The sequence below is a fragment of the Watersipora subatra genome, chromosome 2, assembly GCF_963576615.1.
Source record: "Watersipora subatra chromosome 2, tzWatSuba1.1, whole genome shotgun sequence".
In the NCBI taxonomy this organism is placed as follows: Eukaryota; Metazoa; Bryozoa; class Gymnolaemata; order Cheilostomatida; family Watersiporidae; genus Watersipora; species Watersipora subatra.
In genome coordinates, this window is record NC_088709.1 from 27,715,809 (window position 1) to 27,740,792 (window position 24,984).

At 33.8% G+C, this 24,984-nt stretch overlaps 1 long non-coding RNA gene across 1 annotated transcript; it reads right to left on the reverse strand.

Annotated features, from left to right (window-relative positions):
• Nucleotides 1-1,331: 1,331 nt before the first annotated feature.
• Nucleotides 1,332-24,485, reverse strand: LOC137388650 (uncharacterized). The gene is made up of 7 exons (XR_010977981.1): nt 24,377-24,485; nt 22,994-23,050; nt 19,575-19,631; nt 16,370-16,483; nt 11,699-11,849; nt 8,884-9,024; nt 1,332-1,916 (listed from the first exon to the last, which is right to left on the reverse strand). It is a non-coding gene; the product is annotated as an uncharacterized lncRNA (long non-coding RNA).
• Nucleotides 24,486-24,984: the final 499 nt, after the last annotated feature.

Sequence of the window (24,984 nt, forward strand, 5' to 3'; positions counted from 1 at the left end):
TCCATAAAAATATATAATAATTAGGAGGTGAATAAATATATATATATATCTACAATGTAGATAAATTAGACCATATAGGAGGCTTACCCATATATATTTGCGTTAACTCCTAATCCCTTATATTACAAAACCTCCTAACTGGTATATATTTATTCAACTCCTAACTCTGAAATTTGGGTATATATATATATATATATATATATATATAGTCAAATTGTAGTGAATAGGAGGCCACTTTGGAAAATATATCCACGATATAGGGCTTTTGGATAATAGGAGGCTTCTGATAGGAGGCTTCGCTAAAAACATGCTAAAACAACTCTACTCGTCATGCTGATCGCATACGTATCTATTTTGCATTTTGCAAAAATTTTGCCGGAGAATGCAACATTTTGGAAAATTTTGCAGGTTGGGAGGCTCTGTAGTATGAATTGGAGGGCCTCCCATTAGCGCATAAATTGAATTTTTTTATACAAAATTTGGAGTTGTTTTCTCTTTTGCACAAGCAATTATCTTCTCTTTAATTTCATGGACTCCTATTAGGTTTTTTATGTCTAGCATTAGATAGTCTTAGTGTCAAGGTCTACATTACTTCTTTTTATATGAATTTAGCTAAATTCCATATGATATTTAATTTTAAGGATTTTAGTTGCAATGAACCTTGATTATTAGATAAAATGTTTTAATAATAGGTTGCAAAAGCCAACTAATTCGGTTTTCAGGACTTTGGTCAACTAATGCCAAAAAAAAGACTTATTGGCAAATATTTTTGTGCTTTGATCAAATGTTTGTCATATTGTTTATCCACATGAAAATTTTATTTCACCCTTTATAGCTTGTTCGTGTTAAGCAACACAAGAACTAGCATTTTGTTAGTTTTAAACAAGTTGCAATAATGATCGGATTGGTATCGAGATCATCATAGTTTTCACATAGAAACAAATACACTTTGTGATCATATATTAAAGCATCGCATATATTCAAGCATGCTGCAAATATGCCCGTTACATTCACAGAGCTAAAATGTTCAAAACATAAATTTCAAACATGAACTGTGACCACTTTCGTTACTGAAACATGTTCATCAAATCCAATCATTGCTACTAGCAGACAAATTGGAAAAGATAGCATGTGGTGGCCTTTGAATTATAAAAAAATTTACGATTGGAGCCTTCGATGAAACCAAGGAGTAACTTTGAACACACTGTGAAGATTACATAGATATTCATCTCGCATTTATCAACATTGGTCAACACTTTCATTTCAAAATATCATTCTTAGTCAAAAGAAAAAAATGAATTCATAAGCGGCCCCTTTGGGGAGTAGAGTTTAGAGATGTTATAAGCTTAATATAGGCGTGTCAAACAAATAGTTTAATTGAGTGCAACAATGACAAAGACAATATTATTACAAACAATGAGTTTGTATGAACCTAAAGGTCTTTTGTGAAAATGGAACCAACCATCAAAAGCAGCCCGAACAGTTGTTGCAATACCAAAATATTGAAAATTGAAAGATTTACAAAGCATAGCATCAAACCTTTTGTCAACAAAAATGGATTATCTGATTTATTTCTGTCAAATAAAGTTTTAGAGCTTCAAAACACTGCTGCTACAATAATTGTCCTGCGATTTGTGTGAGCAGTCCCTTGCATGTTGAGTATAGTGCAATATGTTATGGTTAGTGTAACCAACGGCTAGGCACAATTTTTTACAATAATATTCTAGCAAGACATCTCTAAAGTAATTGGCAAGGGAACTTTGCTGATTGCAGACACGCCCAGTTGCAGAAAGAACTTCAAGCTTGGATGTCTTTCCTGTCACTGGAGACCTTTTTGGAAATTGAACAACAACCTGTCGTTTGAAGGTCAGGCATTCTAGACCACTATGCTTCAACGGGTAGAGTTGCTGCTCTTCCTGCAAAGAAACCATTTAGTAAGTTGTATAGTTAAAAATTAGGAGAATTTTGAACCCTACCCATTTTACAGACTTTCCCAAAATATCAAGGAGGTTTTCTAACATTAATTACTAAAAAGTGTGTTCCATCACGTTGTTTCAAAATACTTAGGAAATGGACCTGAACTTTAAAAGGAAGCTCTTGCAGCGGGTTACTTTGGCAGCACTACTACATGTAGGTGTGGCACAGAAGATGTCTTCCTACTGAAACTGCATAATTACATTTCTCCTAAAGATATTGCAATTCTAAGTATGCTGATGTTCCACCTAACAATAAAACTTTAATCAATAAGCTTTTCTTTGAAAAAGTTTGTTTTAATGTTGTGGTTAACACAAATCATTTCGCTCAGTAAAATTAAAAACAATGATTATCATCAGTGATTTATTTCAAGCTAATGCTTCTTTGTTCAAATCTTAGTTAAGAATGGTATCATTGAAATATAATATGTAATAAATAGTTGGATTAAGAAAAGCTCTATTTTACAAACCAACAATTACAGCGGTACTGTTCCTTTCCCTTCTAAGCAAAACGCACAAAAATCAACAACATTGTACACATTCAGCCTGTACTATTATGAGAACAGTATATGTCCATCTAAAGCCACAGTTGGAAATCAGAAAAAAAAAATTGTGTCACATAGGATTTAAACTTGCAAGATTCAACGCGTTAGACTGACACAATAACAATTGTGCTAATTGACCTTCTTGCAATAGTTTGCAATAATTGAATGTTTAATTATTGCAACTGACAATATTTTACCGCACTCTAGACTGCCATGGTATTTTTAGTACAAACCAAGTTTAGTCCAACTCTTGAGCTGAATAAAATTATTAACTGTCTAACAGTCAATGTTTTTTCATGCACAGATTGACTATTTAATTGTATAAAAATCCCTTATTATTCAGTTGGCCTTTAACACTCTAAGGTTGGTGTGTTTAGATATGCCTATTGCTGCCATCCATGTACCAATTAAGCATCGGCTTACTGTCAGTCATTTTACTGAAAGATCGTGATTTTACTTCATGCTATGTTCACGGGTTTTTTAAACTTCAAACTCTAAAACATTTTTGTAACATTTTATTTTGCAAACGTGTTACCAGAGCTATGCACCAAATCGACATGTTTATGCTTTGTGCATTACTAAACCTATGTAAAGCTGTGATCGCAATGAAACTAAAATGATCATCTCCAATTTTACTTACACTTACAAAACTATTATTTCCGTCAGAACTTAGCAGATTACCGTCAGAGTTAGTGCTGCGTCTTTCATTATCTTTCTAATTACTAAGCCAGATTTTGAATTGGCTGCAATTTCATCAACATATGTAACTCTTTGTTTTTTAAGTCGCGAGGAACTTGCGAAGGCCATAATAACGCTAAATAGTTCAAATGTTGAAAAAAAGATGAGCGTTTCCGAGTTGAAATTTTCCAAACAAAGACTTAAAACAGACTTGCGAATTTATGCAACTTTCATAGAAAAATATTTAGACAACACTGTCAATACTATAAAAGTACTAAAGGTCGTTGGTTATGTTATCAACAAGTAATAAAATTAAGTTACTATGCGACTGCTTGAAAATTTGCTATAGTGTGCATATGACAGTTGGCCATACACTTTGCATAAATGCGCATATGGCAGCAAAAGGGATATCTTGCTATGAACAGTTTCTATAGTTACATGTTTTCCATGCGCTTCTGCCTTGCCAGTATTTAGGTATTTTATATAATAAAGACATTTAGCTTTAGCTGCTACTTACCACACTCCTAACTGGCAATAGTTTGAAACACCAGAATAGGGTTGTAGTCTATAGCACTAAGCTATCGTACAATACTGTTTTGAATGCATCTTAGGGTGTATCATCTAAGTACTTTTACTATCGCGAAATTCTGCTTGCGACCTGAAACACGGAGGTGAAAAACACTGACTGAAACATGACCACACAGTGGGATGCCAATTTAAAAGCCAAGCAGAACTTCATTGAGACAGCTGATCTAAAAAAAGAAACAATATTTACTTGCAACAGGCTGAAACAACATTTACATACAACAGGCAGTGCAGCTCGGCACAACATACGCGTATAGCCAAGATCAATGTTCTATGGCTCTTACAAATATGTTTGTACAAAACACATTTTTATTGAGTAGCTGATTAATTAGCCTGTCATACGAGTACCTATTTGAAAGAAAAGAATCATCTGCCTGCATTGAACCAATAGAAAACATGTTAACAACCCTCACCGACCTGGGATTTTCCGTTTTTTGGGAGCACATATTTTTGTTCTCGCAATTTCGTTTTTTACTACAAGTGTAGTAAAAAAACCTTGGTAACTTTAAAGGTCTGACACGGCTGGTTACTTAACCAGCCGTGTCAGACCTTTAAAGTTACCAAGGTTTCAGAAATGGGCAATCAATAGACTTTTGAAATTGGATTACTGATTGCTTCCTATGTTATTAGCGGAAAAGGCTGAGAACACGACCGAGCTCACACTGCAACACACTTTTAGCTTTTTCTTTGCATCATTATATGTAATAAGTTCTGTTGATTGATATGTTTATAAAAATCTCATAGGCGGTTTGGTTCAAAAATAGGGGCCATTCTAACCTGAGGGCACACACATTCATTGGTAAAAGTTAGGTCTTTAACAAAAGCCATTACATTTATGAGAATAGCGATTTGTATAACAAAATATGTTGTATTCTAATAAAAAGTGTATTACGTTGTTCTATATAGATTGATATGGTAATGATGCTACCACTACCAGGCACATTGGCCTTTTAGCTATAACTAAACAACCATTTGTATTAACCGTTTTAGGCAACACTCTTGCTCACTTAAATTCTTGAGTTGTCTGCTCCTGTAATAATATTATGTTTTCCAAACTATGATACAATTAAAAGTGCTCTTGTGAATCCTGGTCATCAAATGTTTTAGCAATTTTTTATAACATCAAATGGCAATTCAAATTTCCTCTCTTCCAACAAGATCAATATTTTTTTTAATCCGTCTTAGCATTTTCAACTTATTAAAGAATGAAGTAATAAATTGTTCAAAAATCATGAACTTGTGGTATGACTACTACTCTATTTCTTACATCTATCGCAAAAAATTATCGTCGACTTTTACGGACCTCAATTGCAATTTAAGAAAGCTTAAGATGAAGAGCTAAATATATAAAATAAGTACATAGATTCATTGCAAGTTTACCAATTTTTGATGAGCTGAAATAGAAGTAGCATAAGTTGAATCAGTGCTTTTATTGAATAACAACAGGTTTTATGTAAACTAAAATCATTTATTGTAGGCAGGTGACACTGGAGGCAAATACAAACAGACAAGATCCTCACGCACACTTTTCGATCAATGCGGATTTTATTTGTATTATTAATACTGATTACACTAAAACTATTTAGTTCTTCTTATATGGCCAGTGATCAAATTTTGAAATCTCACATTGCAGATGCATATTAACCGACTTAGCGTTGGAAGGCATTTGACACCACAACGATCGTTTTCCCTATATTTTCCAAGTTTATTAAAAATCCAAAAAGTTTACATCACTTCTATTATTTGAATTATTTTGATTCTGATCAAACAAAAAGTCACTAATGATCGCAGGATCAAATAATCTTTTATTTTACCGTTTTGAAAGTCGAGCTGATGTTGACTGTTTTTTCCAAATTTTATTCTTTTTCAAGGAGAGGCAATTTGTTTAGTTTTTAGCACAAATCAAAGCCTCTCAGATAATCATTTCATATTGTAAATCATCAACCGATATATTGTTGATGATATTTAAAACTTACTAGTGTTCATATCCTTTGTTTAACGTTACTAGGCGACAGTTTTATAAACGTCTACCGAAAGCGACATAAATTTTGTTTCTTCACGCAACCGGTAAACGACATTTTAGTCGTTTCTCTGCCAAAGGGTTAACACTAAAATAGTACGTCCAGCAAGTCCAGCAAAATCAAGAAAAGTTTAGACCAACAGATTTTGCAAGCAAATAATTTTTTTAACAAATATGCTTCAAGATGTCATTTCTTACAGAAATAGTTTTTTCAGTTGTCTAAGCTAGGATTATTAAAAATAAGTCAGCTTGCTTTATAACTCGCATGTTTTTAGACCACTTTGAATTACTCTTTCTAGGTTTAATGTTTTCTTCCAAAATACGCATGATACAACTAAAACACAATTAACACTAAAATAATATGTCCTAAGCTCCAACGAACAACACGAGCCTTCAATTGCTGTGCAGACGGCTTTTCTCCAAAAATTGTAATCTATTTGAAGAAGGTTCAATGCTGGGACAAAAAAAACATGAAGTTGCCCTTTCGAGCACTTTAAAAAAATTCAAAAAATTTGAGATTATATAGACATTATTAAAGTCCTTTAAATAGCTCAGAAGTTTCTAGTAGAACAGATTTTCAGCCTTGGTTTACACGATTATGGCATGTGCTTTTACAATAAAGTTACTCTGCCATTGGCATGCAAGTGCCACTGCGCCTGTTTGTTACAGTTCGTTTTTGTAACACTATTCAAGAAAACTGAAATAATTACTAGCTCAGCTAAAATTTCAACTTTAATGCTCATATCAACCGATTAAACAATTAAAAACATTCTGGTTAATTGGCAGTAGACATGAATTTGGAGACAAACAAGAAGGTGAAGTAAATAAAAGCAACAAAAGACTGATTGATACTTGTTGTTGCTAACTAACAAGGTGAAAGCGGTGTCTGTCTGACTTTTCATTTATCCATCGTCGGGATACAGTTAGGAAAAATATATATTTTTGATGAGACTAGAGCTCATAACATTCATCTGGGTATATCAATACTCCAATGCTTGCACCAATAGGTAGCTTTCCAATTTTTGGGAGTTTATGAAAGGCTAGTCATTTTTTCTATTTTTTGACACAACTGACATCTTCTAATGGCAAACTAGTTTAACTCTTTTGCTACTGCATAAAATTCTGACCGAATGATTAACCTTCCCAAATTAATTCAAACGGTTTTTCGAAAATAAGCGATATACCGCTAGTATTTAAGCAATAACTCAAGAATGAAAACAGATATTATTTTACTGTAAAATGCATCTTATTTAAAAGAATGTTCTCTACAAGGTAAGCTTAGAATTGTTTAGTGAATCTCACTCTCACAATTTTTCTGACGCTTTGTTTGCGATAACGATCTGGTTTTGCCGTTTTGAAAAAATGATTGGAAATTGAATAGTTGAACAAAAATAATGTATATTGGTTGCACCTGACTAGCAACAAGGTGGTCTCGTGCGAGACCAGACTTTATTAGTCTAGCTAATATGTAGGTTTCGTAATGAAAAGCAAAGTGAAACCCTATTGAAACGTCAATACACCGGCTTACTGTCTGTACTTAAATTACTGTGAAATGTTAGAATGGTTGAACTGCAAACGAATTATATTGGTTGCACCTGCTTGGAAACAAATTTCTTTAATTGGAGGCATAATTTGATGTGTCTAGCTAATGTGTGGGCTTCCTAATAAAAAAAGTGAAACCCTATTGATAAGCTGATGCATAGGCTTGCGGTGGCAAAAGAGTTAACAATGTACTAAAATCTATAATAGCGAACCTTATACATACTCTTATTGCTCCAGTTCGGCAAGAATGTAAACTATATTTTTAAAGCCAGCTATAAAATTCTCGTCATTGAATTTGAGAATTTGCACCAACTTGACACTTTACTTCATGTGAAAGTATTTATGTTGCATCAAACAAAAGCTTTACATAAATTATTTTTAGGTGGAGTTCCCGTTATAAGAGGAATGCATTATAAGAGCATTTACTGGACAGATATTCCAACCAGATAAAGTCCAAACTATGCCCATACACTTGAAGTTCATTCTTTGAATTACCATACTGGGATTGAAATTGAAATACGACATAACAGTCAATCAAGAGAACTTCAATTTATTTATCATACAGGAAACAAATACATTATGTTTAGAGAAAAATGCAAGTGTTTTAACAAAAAAAGTTTGAGCCATGTACATGTATATATAGTACATAAAAAACTACTTTTTATTTTGCGATTTCACTTTTCACAAAGAACCAATGTCCCTGTGTATCACGAAAAATGAAGGATAACTGCAAAAGATAGCTATGACAAGCAGAACGGGATTTTGAGCAAAAATTGGATTTATCACAAACAGATTGTAAGTAATACTAATATGCGAGTCAATCTATTAACCAACATGAATGCCATTGAAAGTTATAAAGGGTATAGCATGGGGCAAATTATTAACTCTTTCGCTACCATAAGCCGATGTCACGGCTTCCGAGGTAATATAAGTACAGACCATAAGCCGATGTATTGGCTTATCATGAGGGTTTCACTTTTCTTTTCATTACGGAGCACACACATTAGCTAGACAAATCAAACTCTGTCTCTACCAAAACAATTTGGTTGCCAATCACCCGCAACCAATAGAATAATTTTTAGCCTAACAGTTTCATTTCTACTTATTATCAAAACAGAAAAACCAGATCATTATCGTCATGGCAATAAGAAACACACAGCGTTCATTCAACGCAAAGAAAGCGTCAGAACATTTGTGAGATTGGGACTCACTAAACAGTTTCATAGTTATTTTGTAGAATTTTTTTGAAAAAGATGCATTTAACAGTGAAACGGTAGGTTTTGATTTTTGTGATATTACTTAAATACTAGCTGTATATCAGTTTTTTGAAAATTTGTTTGAATTAATTTTGTTTGGTCAGAAATTGATGTGATAGCGAAAGTGTTAAATGTATTTGCCAAAAATAATATAATTGAATTTTTAAGACTAGAAGTGATTTTTTATCTCTATAATTGTAAAATACCTCTAAAAAAAAAATTTTTTTTCACTAAAGCTCATTCTACGTTTCTCAATATTTTGGTCTATAAACACCGTGATTTACCTTCACTAAGTTCTTGTGTCCACTCTCTTCTGACCAGAAACATCCCAAAGATGTATGTAAGCTGTTTGAACCTTAAATTGCCAGTTCTGTAGATAACTTGACTAGCATCAAAGAGGATGCAGGACATGTTATGGCAGCACTCTGCAATGATTCATAACAAAATAGAAATAACAAGTTTTTTTTTAATAGAACCTTTTCCGATTTACATTAACTGTTTTCAACATACGTTTACAGCAAATCGTTTGCAAGTTCATTGATTGCTGCAGAAAAAACAAAAACTGAGCAAGTAGAAGTGTATTTGGTATTCTAGCCCTGACATTCAATCACAGTTTTTATATTCCTCACCGGTGTAGTCTTTAGGCATTAGAAGAGCATGACTTAAGCAATGTGAACAAAATTTCAAAAGCGATCACCAAGTCATGAAATCGATTGTCAGTTGTCTGACCTTGATTTGGACTTGGCTTCTAGATATTATTGTAAGGTAAAGTTTAGAGCTCGTCACCATGGGTGTTAACTGCAAGTTTCTGTTCCTGTCTCAGACGCTACGCTAACCTATAGTTTGTACAAGTGCTATCGCCGGTAAACAGGTAACAGGAATGCAAGAACACGACAACTATAAACATGCAAGGGTGAATAGGAGCTGTGTACATAATTGAAATTAAGCAGTTATTCACAGGGCATAGTCCAATTTGTAAAACATAATAACCAGAACCTGACGTTCAACCGAATTATTGTTAACCTTTTCCACACCGTTCCCGTTAATCTTATGGGCTGAGAGCGCAGTCTCAGCGCACCAAACCCGTAATTGCCATCAGATCTGAGTCTTCGATAGGTATTTTTAAATTCATTTATTTATTTTAAAAATGGCACTAACATTTTTCATTAATATTTTAAGGAGATTTAAAAGATATCATACTACTGTTTTGAGGCTGTAATTACTCCCTTCTACGCATGTGCAAAAAGAACACTTTGTTAGAAGTTGAACGGTCTTTATGGAAAGCTGATCATCATGAACGGATGCGATATTTGAAGCGCTATTAAAAAGATTTGTTTACAGGAAGATAACGACAGGTTTGAAAGTGAAGAAGGGGATTTTAGACCAAAAAATGTGAGGAAGCCGATGAAAGTAAAAAAGAGAATCAACAAAATGAATGGGATTGCGAAAGTGAGACTGAAACGGCCGGTGTTGAAACGGCTAATAATGACGGATATCAAAGAGGAGCTGATTTAAAACCAAAATAATTACATTTTGCTAACAGTTTGGCAGGAGTATAAGTTTGAATTCTTAAACAGGTAGGTGTTTTTTATTATTCAAAGCTTTTTAAACATCGGTCACTATAAATATTATTTTGAACGAAACAAATAAATATGGCCTTCAAAAACATTGCGATGCGTCGGAGCCTGTTGATGATAAAGATTTGGCGAGTTGTTTGTTTAGTTTTGCATTTAGGTATTCTCAAAAAGCCTACTATGCTGCCTTACTGGTCCACTGTGACATTCCTTTATTATCTACGCTGATTTTTAATCAATTTAAAAATTGAAAGAAAATTAGAAGCAAGCTTACACTTTATTGACAATTTTGAAGACCCTACTGGCAATAAAATGTTCAAGTTAGAAAAAAAATTTGCCATGACATGCGACTGGTTCTATCCTGTTTTTCACTCTGATAAATTTATATCTGTAGATGAAAGCTTGCTGGCATTGGAAGGATGGCTCAACTTCAGACAGTATATTCCATCTAACAGATCTAAATTTGGAATTAAGTTATTTGCTTTCCGTTGCTGTCTCTGGCTATGTGCACCAGTTGTCTGTATACATTGTTGACGATCAAGCTGAATGCACTGGCAGCGGAGTCACAAGTGGAATATATTTGTGCAAGTCATGTTTTGATCTTTACCATGCTAACTAAATTTATTTACAAATGGTATTTTATTGTTTCCGCAAATGCTTCACTGCTTTGTATTGCTAGCATTTTTACATAAATTTGCTAATCTATTGTATTAGTTGTGCATTGGTGTGCTGTATTTGTTGCACACTTTCATCTTCAGAGCAGCGGTCTAATCAAAAAGTTCTGTTCTCATATTGTTTTACAATCTAGTAGTCCATGATTTGCTGTTTCTGCTCATAATAAATGTTACTTCATGTTTTTTGCTGCTTCACCAAATGTGTGAATATAGGCTCACGACTTAATTCTTCTTGCACACAACCGGTTAATGTTTGCTGCAGCAAATATGAACCTGTGCATTGACTTTATATGCAAAACTTTTACATAGATCTATAGTCTCAAGAAATGCATAAAAACTAGAGCAAAAAATCGTAACTGCATATAATTATATATGTCTAGCTGCCAAGTTTTTGCAAGCTGTGTGGAGGAAAAAATCTCATTCTGCAGGAAAATTTCTCAGCTTCCAGATGCATATTTATTCACAGTTTTGTGCCAATTTGCACAAAAGTTGGAGCAACCTTGTCGGGTGACTGTCTTGCGCTGCTTATGGACAAGGCGTCTTGAGCATTTCCAGTGGCGCTCCCGCTATACATTGGAGCTCATAACTCCACTTTCAATGCTCTTGGACGACTATTTTTTTTTAAATTGTTGTGAACATATAAATCCATGCAGGAATTATTTATACAACATTGCAAAATTGCTTTTAGTAAATATAAAAACAATTGAAAATGAACGACAAAAATAAAAAAACTCGTCGCTTCAACGAATTGAGAGTTTTGCAGGAAAGCAAATGCAAGCTAGCTACATAAAAAAAATCAGCTTGTAGAGAAATTTCTCAGCATTCTTGTGCATGTTAATTTATGTATCTACCTCAATTTTGATGAAAGTTGATGCAGTTTTTACGCAGTGGTATCGAAGGCTCAAATAACCATAGTAAATGCTCTGGTGCGCTGGGGGAATTCCAGCCGTAAGCCCGCGGTCACTAAAGGGTTAGTAAGAACTCTGCACCACCTTCATGAAGCTAAAAAGTCATACATAATAGTTACATATATATGGAAAAAGAGACTAACCAAAAAGCAGCAACACTTATTCAATACTAAGAATGATTAACAAAGCTGAGAATATTAACCAGCATAATGCGCAGTAGCACTGACATACATTTGCTGCTTGAATGGTATGTTTCCAACAAAAAAAGCGGGTTCATTTTTTTAAAAAGATTACTACTCCCTAACAAGCAAAATGATAACAAGCCACAGAACTACGAGTTAGCAACCTAGGCAGCTAAGTTGTACATGTAATCCAGATGAGTCTATTACGGTTTTTAGCAAGGCAAATAATTAACCAATATTTGAGTGTTCACCAAACTAAATTTTCTTTAATGTGCCATTTTTAGCGGCACAAAGAAATCAAATTTTTGATGATCATGTGCACCGACTTGAGGCAGGTGGTAAGAGTGAAACAAACTAGATTTGTTCGACTTAGTCAAAAGCGTATAAAAGTATTAGGCACAATTAGCCACATCAATACTTGTTACAGAAATATCTATCATACTAAGATAGAGTTTAAAATCATTTCTATGAAAAGCCTGTTGCAGTGGCTTCTTTTTGTCCTGGGAACATTTAAAATCCTTTAATAGAAAATGCAAAACCTATATAAAATATATAGTATAATATAAAATTAAAACTGGTAGCAAATTTATGTTAGCGATGACATATTTTTATTGTAGTTTTACATTAGCACTATTTGTTCTAAACAGTGTGGTAACTACATGATGTATTTAACAAACTAACGTCAACTCCTTTACTACGAAAGGAATTTCTTTACTGCGACATAAGTAATTAGTGACACCTAATTTCTAAAATGAGTCTGTATAAATGGTTATAACTTTAAACCACATGATCTATTAACAGTCTTTTTATAGCAAATTAATCAGTATAATAATACGTTAGTTGATGTCGCGATAACTATAAAAAATGTGTTGCAGAATGAGAGGGAACACTTTTCGTTCATTTTGAAATTACCGTGAGGTGAGCATAAAACTCGAGTCAGATGATTCATGAATATTATTAGTTTACAATATATTATTACTGATAAAAATAATTACTCTCATCAGCACTATTACTCAATAAAATTACCCAGTCCATAGAACTAAAACTAGTAAAAATTTGTGGCTGTTATGCCTCCGACATGACTGTCATTTCTAAGAAGAAATTGTCATAAAGCAAGTATTCGCAAAGCGAAACTACACTTGGGTTGTAAACATATTTTTATTGGTTCAACATATACAAACAATTGCTTTTTTCATTCAGGTATATATACAGTAAAGTAATTTGTCAATTACTCACTAATCATAAACAATTTGGGTCATGATCTCAGAAACCATGGTTAAATCAGTGGTTTGAGATTGGGAGTTATCTACACTACTATCAAAAGGAGTGAGTTCACAGCTATTTTGCAAAACAAAATTTTGATTCTACCTCAATTACAGCAGGTTTTATGGTCAATAAACTGAATGCATGTAATTAATGCATGCTGAATGCTGAAACCATTAATGCCAAAACATAGTTCCGAGAAAACAAGTGTTGAAGTTTGAGAAACAAAAACTAATGCACAATTGTGTTTACATTTCAAAATGTCATAGCAACCAATATCAATCAAGATGTTGTGATATTTATCTAGATTTCTGAATTTATATCCTGAAAATTATGCTGAAGTTAAAAATCTAAACAGATTGTAGCTGGTTGTCATAGAAATAGCTGTATATCTAAAAAAAATGTATTACTTATTCAGTTAGTGCAGCTTTATAGTCGGATAACTCAACTTCATGGTTTGCGACTTGACCATGGTTTTTGAGATTGCGACCCATTCGTACAAAAGCTTGACAAAGCCACATCATGCAGCACTTGGTTATGCGAAAACACTTTGACTATCTTTACTGTCCTACTAGGTTCACAGTAGCTCAGGAGTTGAACAATTTGATTCGCACTGAAACAGCTTCGTCAAAAGAAAACGGAAGCAATCAGTGTAAAATCTGCTTTGTATTACTTTTACGTCATGCTTTGCTGTATTTGAGAATCATATTGTATATGTGTATAATTCAAAAAAAAACAATACCAGAGGTTTCAAAGCTTTTAATATTAATCGAGCTAATTATTATTATAGCTAATTTAATTCTTAAATGATTAAAAAAATAACTGAGACAATTTATGCGTAAATTATTGGTGAGCTTGCAACAAAACTTACATTACAGTTATTTAGTCTCAAACCATTTACCGTATCTTACTCTGCTGTGTTGTAAGTGCAAAATATGGGGAAAAGTGATCACAAGATCTTAAAAGATCAAAAGCAAACAGTTAATCGCAGCCATCACAAAAACGTCATAGGTTGGAATCCCTTTACGAAACGGCTAAAATGGGGTGTAAGTTGCGCAGTGATGGCTTCTGTTTAAACTTTTTTGCAACCTCATTTGTCAAAATATTTTTACAAATTTACCTCATGTATTCAATAAATCATGTCTATTGTCCTTAGGTGACTATTTCCTGATCATTGTAATGCTGTCACTTTGAGCACTGATATCTCAAAACCTCGCCTAAAAATTATTTTATTTTTTAACTTTAGTTCGAAGGAATGTATACCATCCTCTGATGACATGAGAAGCCTGTTGGTCACCTGCGATAGTCAAAGGATTCTGCAGAAATTGTTCATGCTTTTTGACAGGAATTATGGGTCACATGATCAAATTACGACAAAAAAATTACACCAAGCTGAAAAAATTGTAAAGTAGCGAGCATTTATAATTGAGCATGTATATTTGATGAGAGCTTCCCGGTAGAACCCGAAGTGTTTGTCATAAACTAGTGCTACGAGACGTTTTATACCGAGGCTGTGATTGGCCTTTAATTTTACGTGATAACACTGCATGTCAGAACAATAACTACATTGAGTTGAGTACGTAATCAAAATACAGGGATTCTAACCTACGATGTTTTCCTGATGGCTGCGATTAACTGTTCATTTTTGAGCTTTTAAGAGCTTGTAATTACCATTCTACAAATTCTGCACCTACAACCCAGTAGAGTAAGACATGGTGAATTTTTTGATACCAAATAACTGTAATGTAAATTTTGTTGCGAGTCGACCTTTAAATGCAACTGCATTTTGACAGCATGTTTATAAGCAGGCTTGATGTAAGAAACAGAGTAAGAGTCATACCACAAGTTCATGATTATTGTGGATCATGTCCACAAATTATTACTTCACTCTTCAATATGTTGAAAATGCTAAGAGGGGTTAAAAATTTATTGATCTTGCTGGAAAATAGGAAATTTGAATTGCCACTTGATGTTATAAAAAAATTGCTAAAAGTATTTGATGACCAGAATTCACAATAGCACTTTTAATTGTATCATAGTTTGGAAAACACAATAAATTATTATTATTAAATAGGAAAATTTAATTGCCATTTGATGTTATAAAAAAATGCTAAAAACATTTGATGACCAGGATTCACAAGAGCACTTTTAATTGTATCATAGTTTGGAAAACATAATATTATTACATGAACAGAAAACTCCAGAATTTAGGTGAGCAAGAGTGTTGCCTAAAACGGTTAATACAAGTTGTTTTTTAGTTATAGCTAAAAAGCCAGTGTGCCTGGTAGTGATATGGTAGCATCATTACCATATCGTTCTATATAGAACAACGTAATACACTATTTATTAGAATACAACATATTTTGGTATACAAATCGCTATTCTCATAAATGTAATGGCTTTTGTTAAAGACCTAACTTTCACCAATGAATGAAGTGTGCCCTCAGGTTAGCATGGCCCCTATTTTTGAACCCGCCGCCTATGAGATTTTTTATATACACATCAATCAACAGAAAATTTTACATCTAAAGATGCGAACAAAAAGCTAAAAGTGTGTTGCAGTGTGAGCTCGGCCGTGTTCTCGGCCTCTTTTGCTAATAAAATAGGAAGCAATCAGTAATCCATTAATCAATTAATCAATTAATCAGCTACTCACTAAAAAAAGTGTTTTGTACGGAAAACTTTGTAAGAGCCATAGAACATTGATCTTGGCTAAACGCGTACGTTGTGCTGAGCTGCACTGCACAGCCTGTTGTATGCACTCAGTTAATGGACTACGTACAAACCTGCTTGTGTTTTAAAACGTTTCAATTCTGAGAACCCAAATTAAACTCATTAAAAAAATCAGTCAAACTTTGCAAAAATGGTTAATATTTTTATATTAACATTTAAATATTAATATTTAATAATAATATTTTAATAAACTTTATACTAAATTTATACATAGTTGAAATACTGTACATAAATATAAAAAACGGATAATTTGTACATACAACTTCATACATTAGTATTTTGCATCCTAACTATTGTTTTAGTTATTTTTTTGATTGCCAGTGCTATGGTATTTTGGTTTAGCCAACTGCCCAAGGTAATTAATGACTGCAGTCTCCAGAGCCAACTATAATCATCAAAAGATCAAGACTAAAAAAACAAGGGCTCATAAACTCACCCTTTAGCTTTTTTAAAAACTTGTAGACCGATATGATTGGTTCTATGAGGAAATGATCGAGGGACTATAGTTCGGTGTGGAGAGCTCATCTTTATTCTCCAGATCAAACAACTTCTACAAAAGTAAAATGTTTGTAACATAATATTAAGTAAGAAAGTTGATGACCACTTTATGCATTGAGCCTCTGACCACCTTTAATTTGGTATTTGCAGACATGTTGAAAGTGGGCTACCGTTAAACCTATATTTGAATGCTAACTCTATTTTAATGGTACTGCTATTTGAGACCACTTAAAGCAATTGTTTGAAAAATTGAGGGCCATTTTTTATTGAAGGATGGGAGTAGGACTGAAAGATAGAGTGTTGTTGCATCAAAATAGATGCGTTATAGTATTTTTTTGAGGTATTATTATCGCGTTTATCAAAAGTTAAAAAAAAAGTTTGGGGTATCGATCAAGTCTAAAATAAATTAAAATTATACCGCAAAAAGGTTCACTTTATGCAAATAAATTCAAAGCAACAGACAAATGGCAACGAGTGTTGAAACTAATGTGTTGAAAGGTCTATGCGAGGTCATTGAGTAAAAAGCTTATTAAGTGAACTAGTTAAGGATGACCTACCAGCCCTTGAAAATCAGGTTGGTTACGCATCCAATGACTGGGAAGAAGCGTTGAACTAGCATTTGAGATATGTTCATCATTGTAACATCTCTCAGGAAAGATGACTTTAATGACTACGTAGGCCTAAACAGATAACAAACTACTGATCTACGACCAGTTGATATGTTGGTGGACATGCCGATAAATTTGATATAGGCATACATAAAGTGCTTGCCAACTGGAAAGCAATACATGAGCTGTTATGGATGAGCAGCTTTCAATGCAAGCAGCTGGGCAAATGGCTTTGTACTAGCCTTTGTTATGAAATATTACCCAAGCCTGTGTCAGTAGACAGTTCGCACCTCTGGTAGTTAAAGTGCTAAAATTTTCAAATAAATTAAGTAATTCCATGTCAATAAGATAATACCATAGTCGTTAAATATAAATATAAACTTGTAAAAATTCATGAATTGATGATATGTCAAGTTTTAACGCTTTGATCCTTGCCGATCTTATCAATGCGTGTCAGTAAACCTGGGCAATATTTTCAGCGATCCAAAGAATAGTATAACGATATTTGATCAAACACTAGTAAAAAACCTACCACCGATGTCATCAAACAGAAAAAAATGGTATTTCACCATTGTTCGGGCTGAAACTATAAACTTTTGTACAATTTTAAAAACTCGTAAAAAAATTTACAGATCATATCCATCCAGCACACGCTCATCATCATTTCATGACTCAAAATATACTGGAAAAATATAGTTAGTAAAATATTTTCCACCTACAACACAACAAAGTAAGACTTGGTTAATCTTTCCATACTAAATAACTGTAATATAAATTTTGATTCAAGTAAACCTTTAACTCTTTCACTACCACATTAAAATCTTACCGAATGAATATTCTGCCCAAATTAATGAACCAACTTTTTGAAAAGCTGATATACCGCTAGTAATTAAGCAATATCTCGAGAATAAAAGCAGATATCACTTTACTGTAAAATGCATCCTATTCAAAACAAAATTTTCTACAAGATAATTACAAGGTGATTTTTACTCTTGTACAATATCGAACGTTTTATTTGTGTTGAACGAACGCAGTGTGTTTTTCCTTGCTATGACGATAACGATCTGGTTTCACCGTTTTGAAAAATAATTAGAAATGGATTAGTTGAAACAAAAATTTTTTAGGTGCACAGGATTGGCAACACAATTGTTTCACTGGAGACAAATTTTGATTGGTCTAGCTAATGTGTAGGCTTCGCAATGAAAAGAAAAGTGAAACCCTATTGATAAGCCGATATATCGTTTTACGGTCACTACATTTATCACCGCGATTTGTTGACAATATTTAGCTAAAAATATTTACATTGATAGCAAGTAGTTGGCAACAAGGTTGTTTCACTGGAGACAAAATTTGATTAGTCTAGCTGTTCTATAGGCTTCATAATTAAAAGAAAAGTGAAACCATATTGAAAAGCCGATATATGGCTTACGGCCTGTACTTGAACTACCACTAAAGCTGATATATGGCTTACGGCCTGTACTTGAACTACCACTAAAGCTGATATATGGCTTACGGCCTGTACTTGAACTACCACTAAAGCTGATATATGGCTTACGGCCTGTACTTGAACTACCACTAAAGCTGATATATGGCTTACGGCCTGTACTTGAACTACCACTAAAGCCGCTATATGGCTTACGGCCTGTACTTGAACTACCACTAAAGCCGATATATGGCTTACGGCCTGTACTTGAACTACCACTAAAGCTGATATATGGCTTACGGCCTGTACTTGAACTACCACTAAAGCCGATATATGGCTTACGGCCTGTACTTGAACTACCACTAAAGCCGATATATGGCTTACGGCCTGTACTTGAACTACCACTAAAGCCGATATATGGCTTACGGCCTGTACTTGAACTACCACTAAAGATGATATATGGCTTACGGCCTGTACTTGAACTACCACTAAAGCCGATATATGGCTTACGGCCTGTACTTGAACTACCACTAAAGCCGATATATGGCTTACGGCCTGTACTTGAACTACCACTAAAGCCGATATATGGCTTACGGCCTGTACTTGAACTACCACTAAAGCTGATATATGGCTTACGGCCTGTACTTGAACTACCACTAAAGCTGATATATCGGCTTACGGTAGCGAAAGAGTTAAAACCAGTCTTTATTTTCATTGGAGGGTCAGTGAATGTCTCAATAGCTTAAAACCTTCCAGTTAGCAAAACCAGAATACATTGAGATCAAGGCTCAGAGGCTAACCATGAGACTAAACCATAAAAATACTCATTTTAATATTATCACCAGAACTATATTGAATGCAAATTTTGATTTTTTGTAATAACAGAGAAAAACTATTCTAAGTAGTAACTCTATGTTGTTATTATTGTTATATGAAACAATACCATTTTAAAGTTCTTGTTGGCATAAGTAACAGTAAAAAAAACAACAAGAAAGGCGCACAGCTAATGGCTAAGTCCTGGCAGTTGTTGTCTAAATTCGAGACCATATGAATGCAAACCTGGAAAGAAAATATGGAAAAAAGTTAGATCGTTTTATCTGGTCAGTACATACCTGCAATCAAGAGCAAGCCAGGCATTGTAGCATTATTACGAAACTCAATATCGGACTCTACAAGAAAAACGACAATTGATTAGCATCAATTTATGTTGGCAAGTTAGACAGTACCTCACCAGTTAGACAAAGACATGAGTAATGAGTGTAACCAGTGCCGGCATGTGGTTTACAGCGATTGATGAGATTAGCTCTTTCTCTGAACTAAACAGCAAACAGGTATGAGATTACATAATGCCATACACTCAGCTATATACAAAGGGGTGTTTAAATAATGCTTCTTACTAGTTTAAGACCTTTATTTCTTGAACGGGGTTCTATGTTTGGCTCTGAAAGCTAAAGCTCGAGACAAAAACTGGCAAACTAGCATATTAATGTGTATACGAAGAGCTTCACAATTTTGCATGTACCTGTATCATGGTTCGTTAGACAATCTTCAACAAAATGTTTACAAACAAAAGCAAGGCTAAGTCAAAATAGTCATTTTCTCTCAAATAATATCTGCTACTGTGAATGTTTACATAACCAGATAAACTCATTCGCACCCATGCGCGAGTTAACGCAAGTTAACATGCGTATTTATAACATTGTCAGGCACTCAACGCGTGTTTACTCGCGTCTGAAATTTACCAACTCTTTGCATCATTATTTTTAGTTATAAAATAATACTTTTAATTCACTATAAAGAAAAATTTCTGGCCAATCAGACAAACTTTAAAATATGCTTCTGTGACATCTCCGACAAAAGTTATAACCCGATTAGTACACCTATCTCAATATCTACCAAAACCGGAAATCATCATGCTGACTTGAAATTTTATCGTTTGTGATAATCTTTTTTCAACTTCAGCAGTAAATATGCAGATCAAAAAGTGGTAAGACACTGAAAGACTGCATAAATCAAATTAAAACATTATTTTTAATGTTTCAAAGTTTCTATTAACTTTTAATTTTGCCAATTTGAATCGTTATGCTCGAATAAAAATGCATTCTTCACGCTGCCAGCTGTAGTCAGACTGACGTTATCTTTCAGTTTCGATAGGATCATATTGGTTCTGAGAGCTGTCTATGATATCTGAAAAGTCAAGAACAGAGTTATTGAACATATTTTTATTATTTGAAACATTTTCATGAAGTTTTATTCGTGTTATATTGGCATATAGGTTTTCTTGTCCCAGCTTAGTGCTTTATGTATGTACGAAGATGTTGGTTCTAGTAAGTGTTTCCGATCAAGTTTTATTATTCACAGGTGTGTTTTGCCACTCTCTAGCTAGCTCTGCCCTATAAGCCTGACTCTTATTCGCTCCGAGAGCCACATAATGCGTGTATAATGAGTCTGTGATAATATTGCAAAATACTAGATAAACCGCAGTGAAAACATTGGCCTTGCCTTTAATGTGGCAGCAGTGAATAACAACCCTGTCATATTTAGCCATACCATGTCAATTACCTTTTTTGGTCGCTATAACTTTATCTCTATCTCTTTCTTCAAGTATATGGAACAATTCAAGTACTGTTCCATATACTTAAATTGTAATTACAGGTGAAAATGATTTTCTATCATTTTGCAGGTACAACTACAAAAACATTGAATCTTAAATCCAAAGAATAGAGAGTAAACTTTTAAAAACACTACCCTGCTCAAACTTAATTTAGCAAATAGCATTGACTGAAACATGTTAGATATCCAGTGTTATATTTCAGCAGCCTAATTTAATCCATAACACCAGAATAGTAATTGTGATATTAAAATACAATTATAATTATTTCCATAGATGCATTAGTCCATAGCAGGCATAGTTGTTGAGTATCGCACATCTTTCAAGCGACTAATCCCAACATTTATTCATTGTGCTTCAATAATTCATGTGCCAAACTCGAACTCAGAAGTCAAAATTCTAGCAAACATGATAAAAATACTCAAACTTTCTAATGCCAAAAATTGAGAGAAGATAAACTCACATTTCCAGTGAGTATAATTACTCAGGACAAATATTAGGGGAGAAGTGGGATATATGGAAACAGGGGATACATAGGTATCCCATTATTAGAAATTGTTTACTTTATTTTAGTTTTCTATTGCTTGTATAATATTGTCCAATCCAAAAATAGGTCACTGCTGCCATCTTAGTTTCTGTCAAAGTGAAAATGTCAAGCATGGAGGTAAGTTACCTTTCATCAGTACTGTTTCGTAAATTTACTTAATATTCTAGCAGGTTTAACATGCAGCAAATGAATGACGTTTACTCAAATTTTTGTTTTTAACATAAATAAACATCTTTTAACCGATTTGAGACAAGATTTAAAACTAATCTGTAAATAACTTGAGAGTTATGGCACTTTACAAAAGTTATAAGCTGGGTATACATGGGCCATTAAGGATGAGGGTAGTTGGACCAGTTGGCCCAACTAATCTACTGCAATGCAAGCGCAAAAACGGATAGATGGGTCAAGCGGCCAAGTATAATTTTATCATAACCCATTCAATTTACGCTTTTAGCCAATACCATAGTTTTATAAAAAGAAAGCAGCAAAAATCTATACGTCAAATAATGTTATGGGTAGTGCTGTAATAAGATATTAAATGAAAAGCTTTCAGTTATATGTATAGCCTAAGATCATGAAATTTGCCCTTATGCCCAAGTTTCCTCAAGTGGTGGCCTCTGAATCCTCCATACTGACCCATGCATCTTTCTTCAAAGATAGATGGCCCATTGACTTTACTATATGAAATTATTTGAATGCAGTTGAGAGAGCAAAAGTAAAACCATGTTCACCGATGCACTTAACCAAGCTCTAAGAGCATGCAAAATTATAAATACAACGCAAAAAAATCTTAGTTATTTCATATTAAAAATGTAACTCTTTTATTGGCTCAAGTATCCTACTTCTCACCTACTCTGCACTAACAAAAAACAACCACAATACAAGGACAGCACAACACAGAATGGGTAAGGTCTGTTGGTTAGGTTATTGAAAGCTGGCTGAAATCATCATTGTTAAAGACAGGGTTTATCTCTATACGAGGGTCAGTGTATGTCTCAATAGCTCAAAACTTTTAAATTAAACAAAAACAGAATACATTTAACTCAAGGTTCAGAGGCTAACCAGGATACTACACCATGAAAATATTCATTTCAATGTTATGACTAGAACTATATCGGTTGCTAAATGATTTTTGGTAATTACAGAGAAAAACTATTTTAAATTGTACTTTTTTTGCTATTATAATTACTATATAAAAACAATGTGAATATTAAATTTTCTGTTGGCATAAGTAACGATAACAAAACAACAAGAAAAGTGCAAAGCTAAAGGCTAAGTCGTCGCAGTTGTTGTCTAAATTAGAGACCATATAAATGAAAGCCTGGAAAAAAAAATTAAAAAAAGTCAGATTGTTTTATCTTGTCAGTACATACCTGCAACCAAGAGCAAGCCAGGCATTATAGCATTATTACGAAACACAATGTCACACTCTACAAGAAAAAAAGACATTTGATTATTAGCATGCATTTATGTGGACCAAGTTAGAGAGTACATCACAAGTTACACAAAGACACATAAGTAATGCATGTAGCCAGCGCCAGCCAACAGAGACAGTGATTGTTGACACCCTGTTGACAGTGATTGATGAGATTAGCTCTTTCTCTGAGCTAAACAGCCAACAGGTATGAGATTACATAATGCCATACACTAAGCTATATACAAAGAGATGTTTAATTAATGCTTGTTACTAGTTTATGACCTTTATTGCTTGAACTGGGTTCTATGTCTGGCTCTGAAAGCTAAAGCTAGCTGGAGGCAGTACATGTCCCGCAGGATACTGGAGAAATATCAAGCAAATTTTGGTCATTGAGTTTTCTGATGATAGGCTACACGCAAATTTGTTGCAAACTAGCATAATAATGGGTATACGAAAAGCTTAATTATTTTTAATGTACCTGTTTCATGTTTGGTTAGTCAATCTTCAAAAAATGTTTTAAAAAAAACAAGGCTTATGGCAAAATATATATTTCCCCTTAAAGAATATATGCTACAGTCAATGTTTACATAACCACATTAATTATATCAATCAATAATATAAACATCTGCAGCAACAGATTTTCCTCATGCCATGTGTATCTAATACGCTTCACAAAGCTTTGCTAGCAAAGCTTTGCTGGCACTTAGTTCTAGGCTTCTAGCATTATAAAACGTTTATTTTACATGAATTTTTTTGTCTTGAATCTCTATACCGAAAGGTTAACTACTGCTAACCTTTGCCTTGAAACGGTAGCTTTGATTAGCATATAGCAGGCCTACGGAACTAATTTTTGTATGAGTATTACAATATAAATTATATATTCTTTCAGAATTCAATTAAAAACTCTTTCTGTAAACCATTTTTAATTAAACTTTTGTTATAGATCTTTGAATCACTTGAATTTTTGAGAAGTTGGAAAAATTTGGGATTTTAAGGATATAACGTAAAGCATGCATCCGACAACCAGCTAGCAATGGAAAATTATTCAGTGATGCATATCTACCAATGTCTACCAATGATCGCAACACTCGATTCCTGAAAATCGCTTGACATATGAGCTTGACTTGACTTGAGTATGAAGCAAATGTTAAGCTACAGTCATCCAAGCTTTCATTGAAAGTCGTATATTTTTGTTACTTTGGATGAGCGACAACAACAAATCCTGTAGCCCAATGTAGTCCCCAAAGTTCAAGGTAAAGTAAAATCTTAAGCAAAAGCACACATACCTGCTGCTTTCATTATCTGTTTCATTTCTTAAATACAGTTTTATCCTACTCACGTTGGTCTAAATCAGAAACTTGCAGCCACATAGATCTTCTGCCAGCTCAGTTGTCCTCCATTGATAATACTTGCACTAAAAAGCGTTGCTGACATGAGATGAGTTAAATGAGCTAGATTTGAAGCTTAGATTCGATCCCGAGTGCACTCCGAGTTCACGCAAGCGATAGTAAATCCTACAGAAAGAAATGTGGTTATCAGCACAATTAAATTAGGTGTATGCCCATACGCAGCTACGTAATTTGTTTAATTTTTGGCTGTTGGATAAATGAAGACTCAGGGTTTACACAGCTGTCTGCAGGTTTGAAGCAGGCCTTACCTTAGCCTATGCAGAAAAAGTATTGTAACTCTTTGATGATTTCAATATAACAGAGAGAGTTTACTATCAGGCTTGTACATTTTTGATGGTTTTAATTTATACGCTACGCTACAGCACGTACACTAATATGTATAGACAATATACATATATGTTTAAAACAATAGCTGGGAGAGACTTGCCAAATTATTGGTTTAAAAGGCAATGATGAAAGCGTGCATAAAGTTGAGCACAATTTTTAAAAAACAGTATTTTTGTATTGTATAACATGTTCTAGGACATACAAGTTTGAA